At 41.3% G+C, this 11448-nt stretch overlaps 1 pseudogene; it reads right to left on the bottom strand.

Annotated features, from left to right (window-relative positions):
• Positions 1-3672: 3672 nt before the first annotated feature.
• LOC132682516 (U6 spliceosomal RNA) lies at positions 3673-3771 on the bottom strand (annotated as a pseudogene).
• Positions 3772-11448: the final 7677 nt, after the last annotated feature.

Genomic DNA, 11448 nt, shown 5'->3' with positions numbered 1-11448 from the left:
TATTATCCAGTTTGTGGTCATTCTTTGAGATAGTTGAATTCTTCATCTGTTAGTCATTTTGGCCTTTGAGCTCATGTTCACATAGGGTTTCAACTAATCTTTCTAATAATGTGTACCAGTGAACACCCATAGTCAGGCCCTCATCTGTGTCAGTCTAGGTGTATTGAGGGAACAGAAGAAAACAGGAGTCAAGGATGAGAGTCGTATGCACAATAGAACCACTGATGATCCCTGCCCCTACCCCAAGCCTTTACCATGATACTTATGGAAGGGCAGCACTGAGAATAGGCTAGGTTGAAGTCATAGCCCTATGGGTTTAGAAGAGCAATGCTGAAAGACTGACACTGACCTTGCTTTTATGAACACCTTACCCAGCAGGACTTAAGATACTGCCCTGATTTTGTTCCCAGCACACAAATGTCAGAGTTGAAGAGCAGATATTGATTGTTCCAAGGTAAACCAAAAGAGAGGAAAGAATAGAACTTAATATTCTAACCCATCCTCCCTTTATCATCACAGGCAGCAGCCCTGCACGCCAGCCTGAGCCACCCAACAACTCCTGCTCTTTTAGGACAGGCTGCGGTCTTCCCAGGACTTTTTCACTATTATTGCTGGTGGTGCCGCTCCTGAAATCCATACCTTCCTCTTACTTCTACAATTACTGCGGCATTGCTTTCGAGGGTAGCAGCCTGCAATGTAGGCTTGACTGCCATCTTGGCAGAAAGCAGAAACTGAGACATTTCAATAGCTCTTGATCTATCAGGCATCCAGCATTTTGGACTCAACATAGCCTCCAAAAATACTGAAGCAATTTGCACAGCCACTAGAATGTAGCACAGGGCCTACTATTTTGTAACCTCACCGGCAATGTGTTTAATCGTTGTGTATTTTTCTAATTCAGTAGAAAAAAGTACATCTCACTGGTTGCTGTGCATTTCTCTGTTCACTAATAAAGCTGAAATTTTTTCCAACAGGTTTATTGAGTCCCTGGATTTCTTCTCATGAGAATTTGATGATTTATGGCTTTTACTATTCTACCTTTTCAAAGCTTAGTGGGTTGTTTTTTCTCATTTATTCAGTCTTCTATGATTTACTTTGACTTATGATTTATGGATTTGACACTCAGGATTTTTTAAAGTATAATATAAAAAAGACTTTATAGCATGATAAGAGTAAAAACAGATCTGATAATACCACAGAAATGGCATTCTCCGAGAGCTGTCTATGAAATAAAGACGGGGACATATTTTGTTTTCTATGTCCAAATGTTACTATTTGTATGCACTCACAACTGTCAATATTTTCCTTTATTATTTTATCTATTGTTACTAAGCCTATAATTATAAAAATATCTCTTTGCAACCTTCAAAGCTGTTAAATTATATTTTATTCTGATTTCTAAACTTTACTATTTTATTAGTCAATCTTTTAATTCATCTGAAATGGATTGGCGGGGTGAGGAAAATGGTTTGAAATGTGAAAATTACAAATTGACTTTCAAAATGGACTCTCCCCTACCTTTTATCCAGCTAAATTATTACTACAGTTGATGGCATAAGGCCATGTATCCAGGCATTGCAAAAAAGATAAATACTCCTGTCAAAGAAAGATTGCTCAGCCAAAAGAGAATAATGACAGAGAGGAAACTCATAAAATGTTCTTATTGAGAGACTGTTTTGGTTTTTGTTGTTGATTTTTTTTTTTCCCCTCTTCTGCTGTTCTGATAGCTTGATTGTTGGGGGAAGGGCTGAAAAAGGAAATGGAAGGAGCTGGCTGATTTTTAACCCTTTATCTAATGCAAAATTGCCTGCAAAATACAAGCACAAGTTTGAACTGCTAAAGCTGGCACAACCCAGCCTGAAATACATGGTTTCAGGGAAAAGCTGAACGGTAACAACTACACTTTGGAAGTGGATATGCATTTATTTCCTGAAAAAACTCAGTACCTACATGATTCGCTTCTTTTTTTTTTCCTATTTACCTTTGACTCAAATATTAATGAATTCATAATAATACACTTATATTCTTTGATATCCATATCATTTACAGATTACACCCGGCTCTTTCAACCCCAAATGCTGATCATTAGTTTCCAGGCAGTCTTTGTAAACCAGGGGAAATTCCTGTGGTCACTTTTTGCTAATTGTCTGGAAAAAATAAGATACCCAGATGACAAAAATGTTCTCAGTGCCCTTCCTGTGTGTTTTCTCCCTTAGGAAATAATTTGCTTTATTGAATTTCTACAGTTCTTACCTTCAACGTGGCGGAAGGTGTTTATCAAGCTGCTTGCAGACTTCATGCCCGGATGATTCTGCGGCTTCAGCGCCACAGTCGTCAAATTACTTGAACTAAGTTTCCTCCTTTGTGCCTTAATGTTTTCATTTGCAGTAGCATGTAGCTCCTATGTGTTTGAGGATTCATTTATTTGAAATATATTTATATGAATGCTTGAGGATCATAGATGAATGGGATTTCATAATTGCAAAGGAGAGGTTAAAAAAGGAACAAGAGAGAACTTGGAGTTATTTTTAACCTATCCACTCTAATGGCAACAGCTGCTGCTAATTCCTAAAGTGATACTATCTGGCTTGCTTTACACGGAGTTTTTATTGTTGTTGGTTTTTGTTGTTGTTAGATGGTGTCTAACATATATGAGTATCCCTTAAATAAATGAATAAATGAAACCCAGCAATTCATTTTCCATGCTCCAAAATTAACTAAAGGCTATATGGCAGCCTAAAATCAACCGTCTACAGTGACTAATTTGAAGAAAGTACATTAAAATCATTAGACAGATAAAGCCATGCCTCACTGGAAAAAATTTAATATTATTTTACAACTTTAAAAGCTAATCCCATAAGAAAGTAATTAAGAACAGCTCTGTGGTGCTTTGTTTTGGCCTCTTTTCTTATTCTATTAGAAACAGCTGATTAATATTCCTGTTAGATGTGTGTAATTCAGATTAAATACGAAAAAACCCCACACTTTCCTATTTCAAGTTCTTTCTACTATATCGTGAGATCTGGTTCCTACTGGCCTTTACTACTCAGCATTAGAATACTTTTCTTGGGTGGGTTTTACCTCTTAGAAATGCCCACACTAGGGGGCTAGGTTCCAAAATTGAAGTTCTTTTATTAGATTAGCTGTCCTGTTCCTACCCCACCCCCACCCCCCCACCCCCTCACCCTCCACCCCCCTTGCATCCCTGAGGGAATAGGTTCAGTGTGGACCAAATATCAGACTGGTGAGGGATGAAGGGAGGATGAAAAAGTGGAGGCAGCCAGGTAGCAGGTAAACCCTTGAGGGGGATAGGTAGCAGGACCCTGGGCAGCTGTCTGGGTGTTGGGGGGAAAGAAGGAAGAATTTAAAAGGAAACAAGGGAAACCCAAAAAGTTTCAAACTTAACTGCACCCTTAATGTTCAATCAGCCAGTCAGTCAGCCAACATCTATTGAGTGCCTGCTGTATAAGCTGGCAGTGTGCCAGGTTCCAGACACCTATGTCAGTATCAAAGATACAGCTTCTTCCCATTTTTAACGAGTTTATAATCCAGAAGAAGAGACAACAGAAGATCTAATGGTGACAACAGAAGCTAAAAGGAGATAAAGGTCATGTATTCATTCATCCTTGAATTCCTCTGCTCCCGTTTTCTCTCTCTTTTTTTTTTTTTTTTTTTTATATGGAACGCTTCACAAATTTGCGTGTCATCCTTGTGCAGGGCCCATGCTAATCTTCTCTGTATCGTTCCAATTTTTTTTTTTTTTTTAGTATATGTGCTGCCGAAGCGAGCACTCCCGTTTTCTCTTAAATCTACTCCAAAAGGGCTCTTACTCCCACCACTCCTCCAAAACTGTTTTCACAGTATGGAAGTTTCTCAAAAGACTAAAAGTAGAACTACCCTATGATCCAGCAATTGCACTACTAGGCATTTACCTAAATGATACAAAAATGCTGATTCAAAGGGTACATGCACCCCAACGTTTATAGCAGCATTACCAACAATAGCCAAATTATGGAGAGAGCCCAAATGTCCATCAACTGATAAATGGATAAAGAAGAGGGTGGTATATTTACAAGGGAATATTACCCAGGCATCCAAAAGAATGAAATCTTGCCTTTGCAATGACATGGATGGAGCTAGAATGTATTATGCTAAGCGACATAAATCAGTCAGAAAAAGACAAATACCATATGATTTCACTCATGTGTGGAATTAAGAAAAAAAACAGATGGCCATATGGGAAAGGGGAAAAAATGAGAGAGGGAAACAAACCACAAGAGACTCTTAATGATAGAGAACAAACTGAGGGTTGATGGAGGGAGATGGGTGGGAGGTGAATTAGATGGGTGATGGGTACTAAGGAGGGCACTTGTGATGAGCACTGGGTGTTGTATGTACGTGATGAATCGCTGAATTCTACTCCTGAAACCAATACTAGGCTGTATATTAACTAAACTTTAAATAAAAAGTAAAAAAAACAAAACAAAACAACACCTGTTTTCATAAAGGTCACCAATGACCAAATGCTAAATCTAACAGCCATTTCTCAGCTTTAAGCGACTCTCCAACAGAGTTTGTCAGAATTCATTCTCCCTGAAATAGTTTTCCCTTAGCTCCCAGGACAAGACACTCTCTTGGCTTTCATCTTCTCTCTCTGGTCTCTGTTGATATCCTTTGTTGGTTCATCTTCTTCCTTTAGATTTTTATGTTGGAGTGCCCCAGATTTGGTTGTTGATCTTCTCACTGTCTATACTCACCCCCGCGGGGATCTCATCTGGGCATATTATGATTCTACATATAGCTTTCTTGCTGACAATTCCCAAGTCTATTTTTCCAATCTATACCCCTTTTCTAAACTTGAGATTCACATTATCAGATTGGTCCTTGACACTCCCACTTAAATGTCTAATAAACACCTTATATCAACTTGTCTAACACCAAAACCTACTTAAACCACAACTTTCCCTTTCTCAGGTAATAGCAACTCTATCATTTGCTCAGGCTAAAACCTTGGTGTTCCCCTCATTTTCTCACATCCTATACACAAATTTCAGGAAATCCTGTTGGCTGTAGATTTAAAAAAAAAAAGCATAATTCTTGGGGCACCTAGATGGCTCAAGTTGGTTAAGTGTCTGACTCTTGATTTCAGCTCAGATCATGACCTTGTGGTTTGTGAGATGGAGCCCCACATCGGGCTCTGTGCTGCCAGCACAGGGCCTGCTTGGGATTCTCTCCCTCCCTCTCTTTCTCCCCTTAGCCTGCTTGTGCTCTGTCTCTCTCAAAATAAATAAATAAACTTTTTTTTTAAAAGAAGTTTCTTTTAAAACATAGTCAAACTGTGTCAGATCATGTTCAAAACCCTGCAATGACTTTTCTTTCCACTCAGCATGAAAGCCCAAGTCCTTATATGTGGCCCAAAGGACCCCCAGTGATGTTAGCCCCTTCCCTACTTCGTGCTCACTTTGCTCTAGACACACTGCCTCCTGCTCTTTCCCCAACACACCACAGTCTTTGCACTGGCCATGCCTCAGCCTGGAACATTCCTTCCCCTAGATGTCTGTATGACTAATACTCTCATGCCACCATTGCAGTGGGACCTACCCTGACCACCTTATCCAATACCACAAATTGTGTGCTACCGTTTTTCTTCATAGCTTTTCATTGTTAGTTAATTTCTAAAATTTTTCATTTTCATTTTTCCAAAGCACTTGTCACTTTCTAACATACTATAAAATTTACATATTCATTACGCTTATTGTCTGCCTCCCCTTGCTAGAATCTGAGCCCATGAGGGAAGGGATCTTCACCTTCTTTATTCACTGATATATCTCAAGCACCTGAAACATTGTCTGGCATGTTGTATGTGCTAATAAAATTTGCTGAATTCAAATTGAATTCATTCAACATCCATTCAGCAAATACACAGTAAGTATCTACTATGTGCCAGGCACTGTGCTAGAATTTCGATAATCAGCCGTGAATGAGGTAGACTTGCCCTTGTGTTCATGGACCTTCCAGAGCAGCGGGGATCACAGACTCTGAGCAAATAATTGCAGTGTGACTGGAAATCTCACTGAGGCTTAGGAAACAGAAAAGGCCTCCCTAAGGAGGTCGCGATGCTATCGGTAAAGGCATATCCAGAAGGATAGTTTGCTTGTGGCCAGGGTGTTGCGGGAAGGCAGCATGATCGAGGTCACATTTAAAAGTAAATTGAATCAGCCAAGGAAGATGGTAAGGATTGAAAAGAGAATGGAAGTAAGCGTGTGCCAGATGGAGGGGTCGAGTGGAAGCTTAAAATGAAGAGGCAGGAAAATGAAGTACTTATATGATTCAGTTTGCCGGGAGCATAGGGTTGGGTTGTTAAGGAAAGCACTGAGAAAAGAAGATAGAGTGGGACCGGAAGGCAGTGGACAAGTCCTAGAAGATGTTACAGCGGAGTTATAATACAACAAAAATTGTACTCTAGAGAGAGTTTAGCTACAGGATGCAGACATTAGGAGCAGGGGGCTGCTAAACCTTAGCTCCACTGAAAGGACTTTGTTTGTACTAAGCGGTGAAAGACAAAATTATGATAATGACAACCTTCAGGGAACTGGAATGAACATGGGGATTCCACTTTATTTATTTACTGTGAGAAATCTAATTGTCACACAAATTGGAAATTCCCACGTTAAAATTTTTTTTTCATTTTTTTAAAGGTTTATTCACTTTTCAGTAAGTGGGAGAGGGGCAGAGAGAGAGGGAGACAGAATCTGAAACAGGCCCCAGGCTCTGAGCTGTCAGCACAGAGCCCGAAGCAGGGCTCGAACTCACAGACAGCAAGATCATGACCTGAGCTAAAGTTGGACGCTTAACCGACTGAGCCATTTAGGTGCCCCCCATGTTAATAAATGTGATGTATTCTTTCCATGAACGGAATGGAAAATCATGATAAGAAGCTCTTTAAGAATGCACAAGAGAAACATCGCAAGGTCTCAAAGTTTAGTTTGCCTGACGAGTGGTCAGGATGAATTGTTAGCTGACATGGGGTGAATGGCAGACAGGAACCCCAGAGCCGGCTGTTGAGCCCAGCTCACAAATTGGAAGTTAGAGTTTACCAGCGATAAACGCAATCGTCGGTCAGAATCTATTAAGAGCATTTAAAAGATATCAAGGTTACCTCTCTCTCTCTCTCTCTCTCTCTCTCTCTCTCTCTCTCTCACACACACACACACACACACACACACACAAAGGTAACCATGTAGAGGTGGTGCCCTTGTTAATTAGATCAATTGTAGTGATCTTTTCACAATATATACATACGTCAAAACATCAGGTTATACATCTTAAATATATACAATTTGCATGGTCAAAGACATCTCAATAAAGCTTTAAAAAAATAACAAGGCTGGGCACCACCCCAGGTGAACTGAATCAAAATTCTTGTGGGTGAAGCCAGGCATTGGTATGACAGAGGTAGTTTCTTTTTTTGTTGTTTTAATGTTTATTTATTTTTGAGAGAAAGAGAGAGAGACAGCATGAGTGGGGGAAGGGCAGAGAGAGAGGGAGACAGAATCCAAAGCAGGGTCCAGACTCTGAGCTGTCAGCACAGAGCCTGATGCAGAGCTCAAACTTCCGAACTTGACATCACGACCTGAGCCAATGTCGGGCGCTTAACCAACTGAGCCAGCCAGGCACCCCCACAGGTAGTTTCTAAGAACTCCCCAGAATTCTCACTTTGGATTGGTGCAACCATAGGCCTTGGAAGACCTTCTTTATCAGACCTTCCTGAGTGGCCTTTGGCACGTCCCTTTGGATGCCTCCAGAGATAACCAGCCACAGTCAGTTTGACTCAGTCTGGTTCCATACACCTTTTCTTTGGATATGTTAATAATCCATTCTAAGAGTTCCAGAGAAGAGGTTTCCTGCAGGTCTTGGAGCATCCTGCTTTTAACTCATTGTCTGTCTCTGCATTGTTCACGTGAATTTTCCTAATGGACAAAGTTTTTGTCATCCTCACATTTTGGGGTGAAGGGGGGTACCTCACTGGGGGATTAGATGAACTGAAGGGAAACAAGAACAAGCCTGGAATAGGAAGGCTGGCTAGGGATCCACACAGTGGGCCAGGCTCTAGATTGTACTAGGATGCTCACAGTGGGACACATATGGAATGGGAAGGACTGGAGCAGGAAGGAGGGGAGTAGGGTGGGGGAGCAGGGGGTGGTCAAACAAAGGAATAGGAGATTATATCAATTATATTGATTCAAATCATCCTCTTAGTACTAATTTTTTTTTTAAGTTACAGAGGAGTAATTGAAGTCAGTGGGAGAGGGGTGATTCACAAAGCATCACAACATAGAAAATTATGTGGAAATTGATCTCTGTTACATTGATTCATTGACAAACTAACCACAAGTTTACGATTTGAGTAATTTTTTTCTAATTAACTTTGAATATTTTACTCTTTTTCTGTCCCTAAATTACATATTACATAGCAATTAGACTATTAGGTCACAGAACAGAAGGGTGAGCTATCAGGAAGTGAATGTTAGAAATGCTAGTAATCACTCCAGACATATAGGTTCAGAACACACACACACACACACACACACACACACACACGATATATCTGAGTAACCCAAATGCTGTATCCAAAATGATTTCCGATCCAAGTAGTATCAAATAGTTTTGCAACCCTTGGCTTTTCTTTGACTATGCAGACAAGGGGTTAAAAAACAAATAAACAAGATCAAATTTAAAAACCCCAAGCACCTCTATAATGAGTGTCTCCTACACTGTTGAACATTTCTGTTTCAGATAAGGGCTATGATTGCTTCAGATTTCATCAGGGTTCCCAGAGATGTTTAGAGGCAACTTGTAGCCTACCAAATTCCTTTCATGTGATTTCCTCTGTGTTCAGGGATGTAGCACAATCACATAACTATCTAATTCGCCATCCCACTGAGTTAATAATAGTCAGTATTTTCGATTTGGAAGTTTCCTCTTTCACTGTTTGGATTCAATGGCACCTATCTCAATTACAAAGTAAGCCAAATTGAAAAGTTTTGACAGAGAAATATGATATCTGACATTGTAGAATCCTGAACATTTGCCAAGTTTGAAACACAATAGCTTGAAGTCACTAGTTAAAAAAAATAATAAGTTGTGTGTGTGTGTGTGTGTGTGTGTGTATATATATATATATATATACACACATCCTTTTATGCTCAAAACTTGACTGAGGGCCCTGAGAGCTTCTCCACAGTTATACAGCAGTCCTTTGGGACTGAATGCTCTTGAAACATAGCCTCCTCCGATACAAATACCTATGGGGACTGGGCTTCAGGCAGTCTCAATGGGATTTGGAAACAGAATACTGACAGAAATAGATGCTCTTTAGGATGTTTGTGCTCTGTCCCTGCTGTCCCATTTGCATCAGTCAACTTTCACTGCAGCAATCATCCACCCCAGCATGCTTGAGGCTTCCAACAACAAAAATGGATTTCTCACTCTCCGGTCTCCCTTGGGTTGACTGTGGCTCAGCTGGCTTCGGCCTGCCTCTGGTTGAGGTCTGTGCCATGAGTCTCCCATTCTGTTTTTCATTCCGCCAGAGAGGAGTACAGAATATAAGCGGGAACACACAGCCTCTAGAAGTTTTGCTCAGAACTGGTACAGTGCTTCGCCCCCAACAAATCCCACTGGTCAGAGCCCAAAGGCAGGGAGGTGGTGACATAGCTTCCTCCCACAGTGAAGCATGACAAGATAGGGAAGGGAGGGCGGATTGTGGAAAATAACATGATCCACTATGCCGTTTCTCTAAAAGTCAGCCTCCCATCTCTCCAGGGCAGGGGCCCTGGCAGAAATGTTTATCAATGTGCTTGGAACATAAAACCTAACTTAAAAACTCATTATCGCTGCCATGATATGGTGTAGTCTTACCCACCATTTGAAAACACAAATGGTAAAGCCAACTTACTTTGCCATATATGGTAGGCAGTCTTTTCCCCTGTGTAATTCCCTCTCCTTGAGTGTGGACTGGACCTAATGGCTCCGTCCAGGAAAATTACTTCTGACGACCCGAGCGCAGGTGTGCAATTGTCTGCAACGCCAGCTGGGTGTCCTGTAGTTCAATTAAATCCTGAAACTATCTACTTGGAGTTAGCCTCAGATTTCACAAGTTTAGAACTCAGTCCCTTAACCGCCCCACTTCAGATGCCAGCCCCAATTCCCACGTTGCCACCTGTGCTTCTGACCAATCGGCTATACATTGGGGTTCCCACAACCCCTCCTCGGGTTCAATAGTTTACCGCAATGGCTTATAGATCTCAGGGTAACAATTACTTCTACTGGTCTGTTATAAAGGATATAACAAAAGATATAGATGAAGAGTCAGAGGAAGACACACACAGGGTGAGGTGCGTGGGAAGAAGCACAGAGCCTCCACGCATCTCTCAAGCCACTCTCCCAGCACCTGCATACACTCACCAACCTGGGAGCTCTTTGACCCCGCACTTTAGGGATTTCTATGGGGGCTTCATCATCTAGACATAATCGATCATTAACTCAGTGTCCACTTCCTCTCCCCTTCGCAGACAATGAAGGGTAGGGTGGAAAGTTCCAAGCTTCTAAGCATGGCTTGGACTTTCTGATGACCAGCTCCCATCCTGACCGTCCATTAGTCCACCAACATCCACCTCATTAGAACAAAAGATACTCCTATCGCTTAGGAAATTCCATGGAATTTAGGAGCTCTATGCCGGGAACTGGAGGCAGACACCTCATTTATACATTTTCTATTATTTAACAGACTCCCTTCAAATAAGTTAAAAAAGACAAAAGTGATGGGTTGTCACTTCTAAGATTAGGTTATAAAAAGACTGTTACTTTCCTGTCTGTCTGTCTGTCTGTCCGTCTGTCCCTCTCAGAGCTCTCATTCTGGGAAAGCAAGTTGCCATGTTGTAAGAGCTAATGTGACAAAAAACTAACATGTTCACCTAACAGCCAGTGAAGCCTGCCAGCGGCCATGAGCGTGAGCTTGGAAGCCCAGGAGAGCCTTGAGTTGACCGTAGCCCTGACCAAGACCTTGACAGCAAAGTTCATGAGTTCTGAGGCTGAGGCATCCAGGGATGCCACACCCAGATTCTGACCACAGAAACTGCAAGATAATAATTGTTTGTTGCCTTAAGCTGCCAAATTTTCAGGTAATTTGTTATGCAGTAATAAATACTTAATACACCATATGAAAATAGGAATAATTAAGCGGGTTGGACTTCTTGGCCTTACTGAGATAAATGCTATTATTAAAAAATGATACTTGAGGGGCACCTGGGTGGCTCAGTCACTTGAACCTCTGACTTCGGCTCAGATCATGATCTCAAGGCCTGTGGGTTCGAGCCCTGCTTCAGGCTCTGTGCTGATAGCTCAGAGCCTGGAGCCTGCTTCAGATTCTGTGTCTCCCTCTCTCTGCCC

Source organism: Panthera onca, chromosome A1 (genome assembly GCF_046562875.1).
Source record: "Panthera onca isolate mPanOnc1 chromosome A1, mPanOnc1 haplotype 2, whole genome shotgun sequence".
Lineage (NCBI taxonomy): Eukaryota > Metazoa > Chordata > Mammalia > Carnivora > Felidae > Panthera > Panthera onca.
The sequence above is the reverse complement of the archived record's forward strand: the minus strand, read 5'-3'. Positions and strand labels throughout refer to the sequence as shown.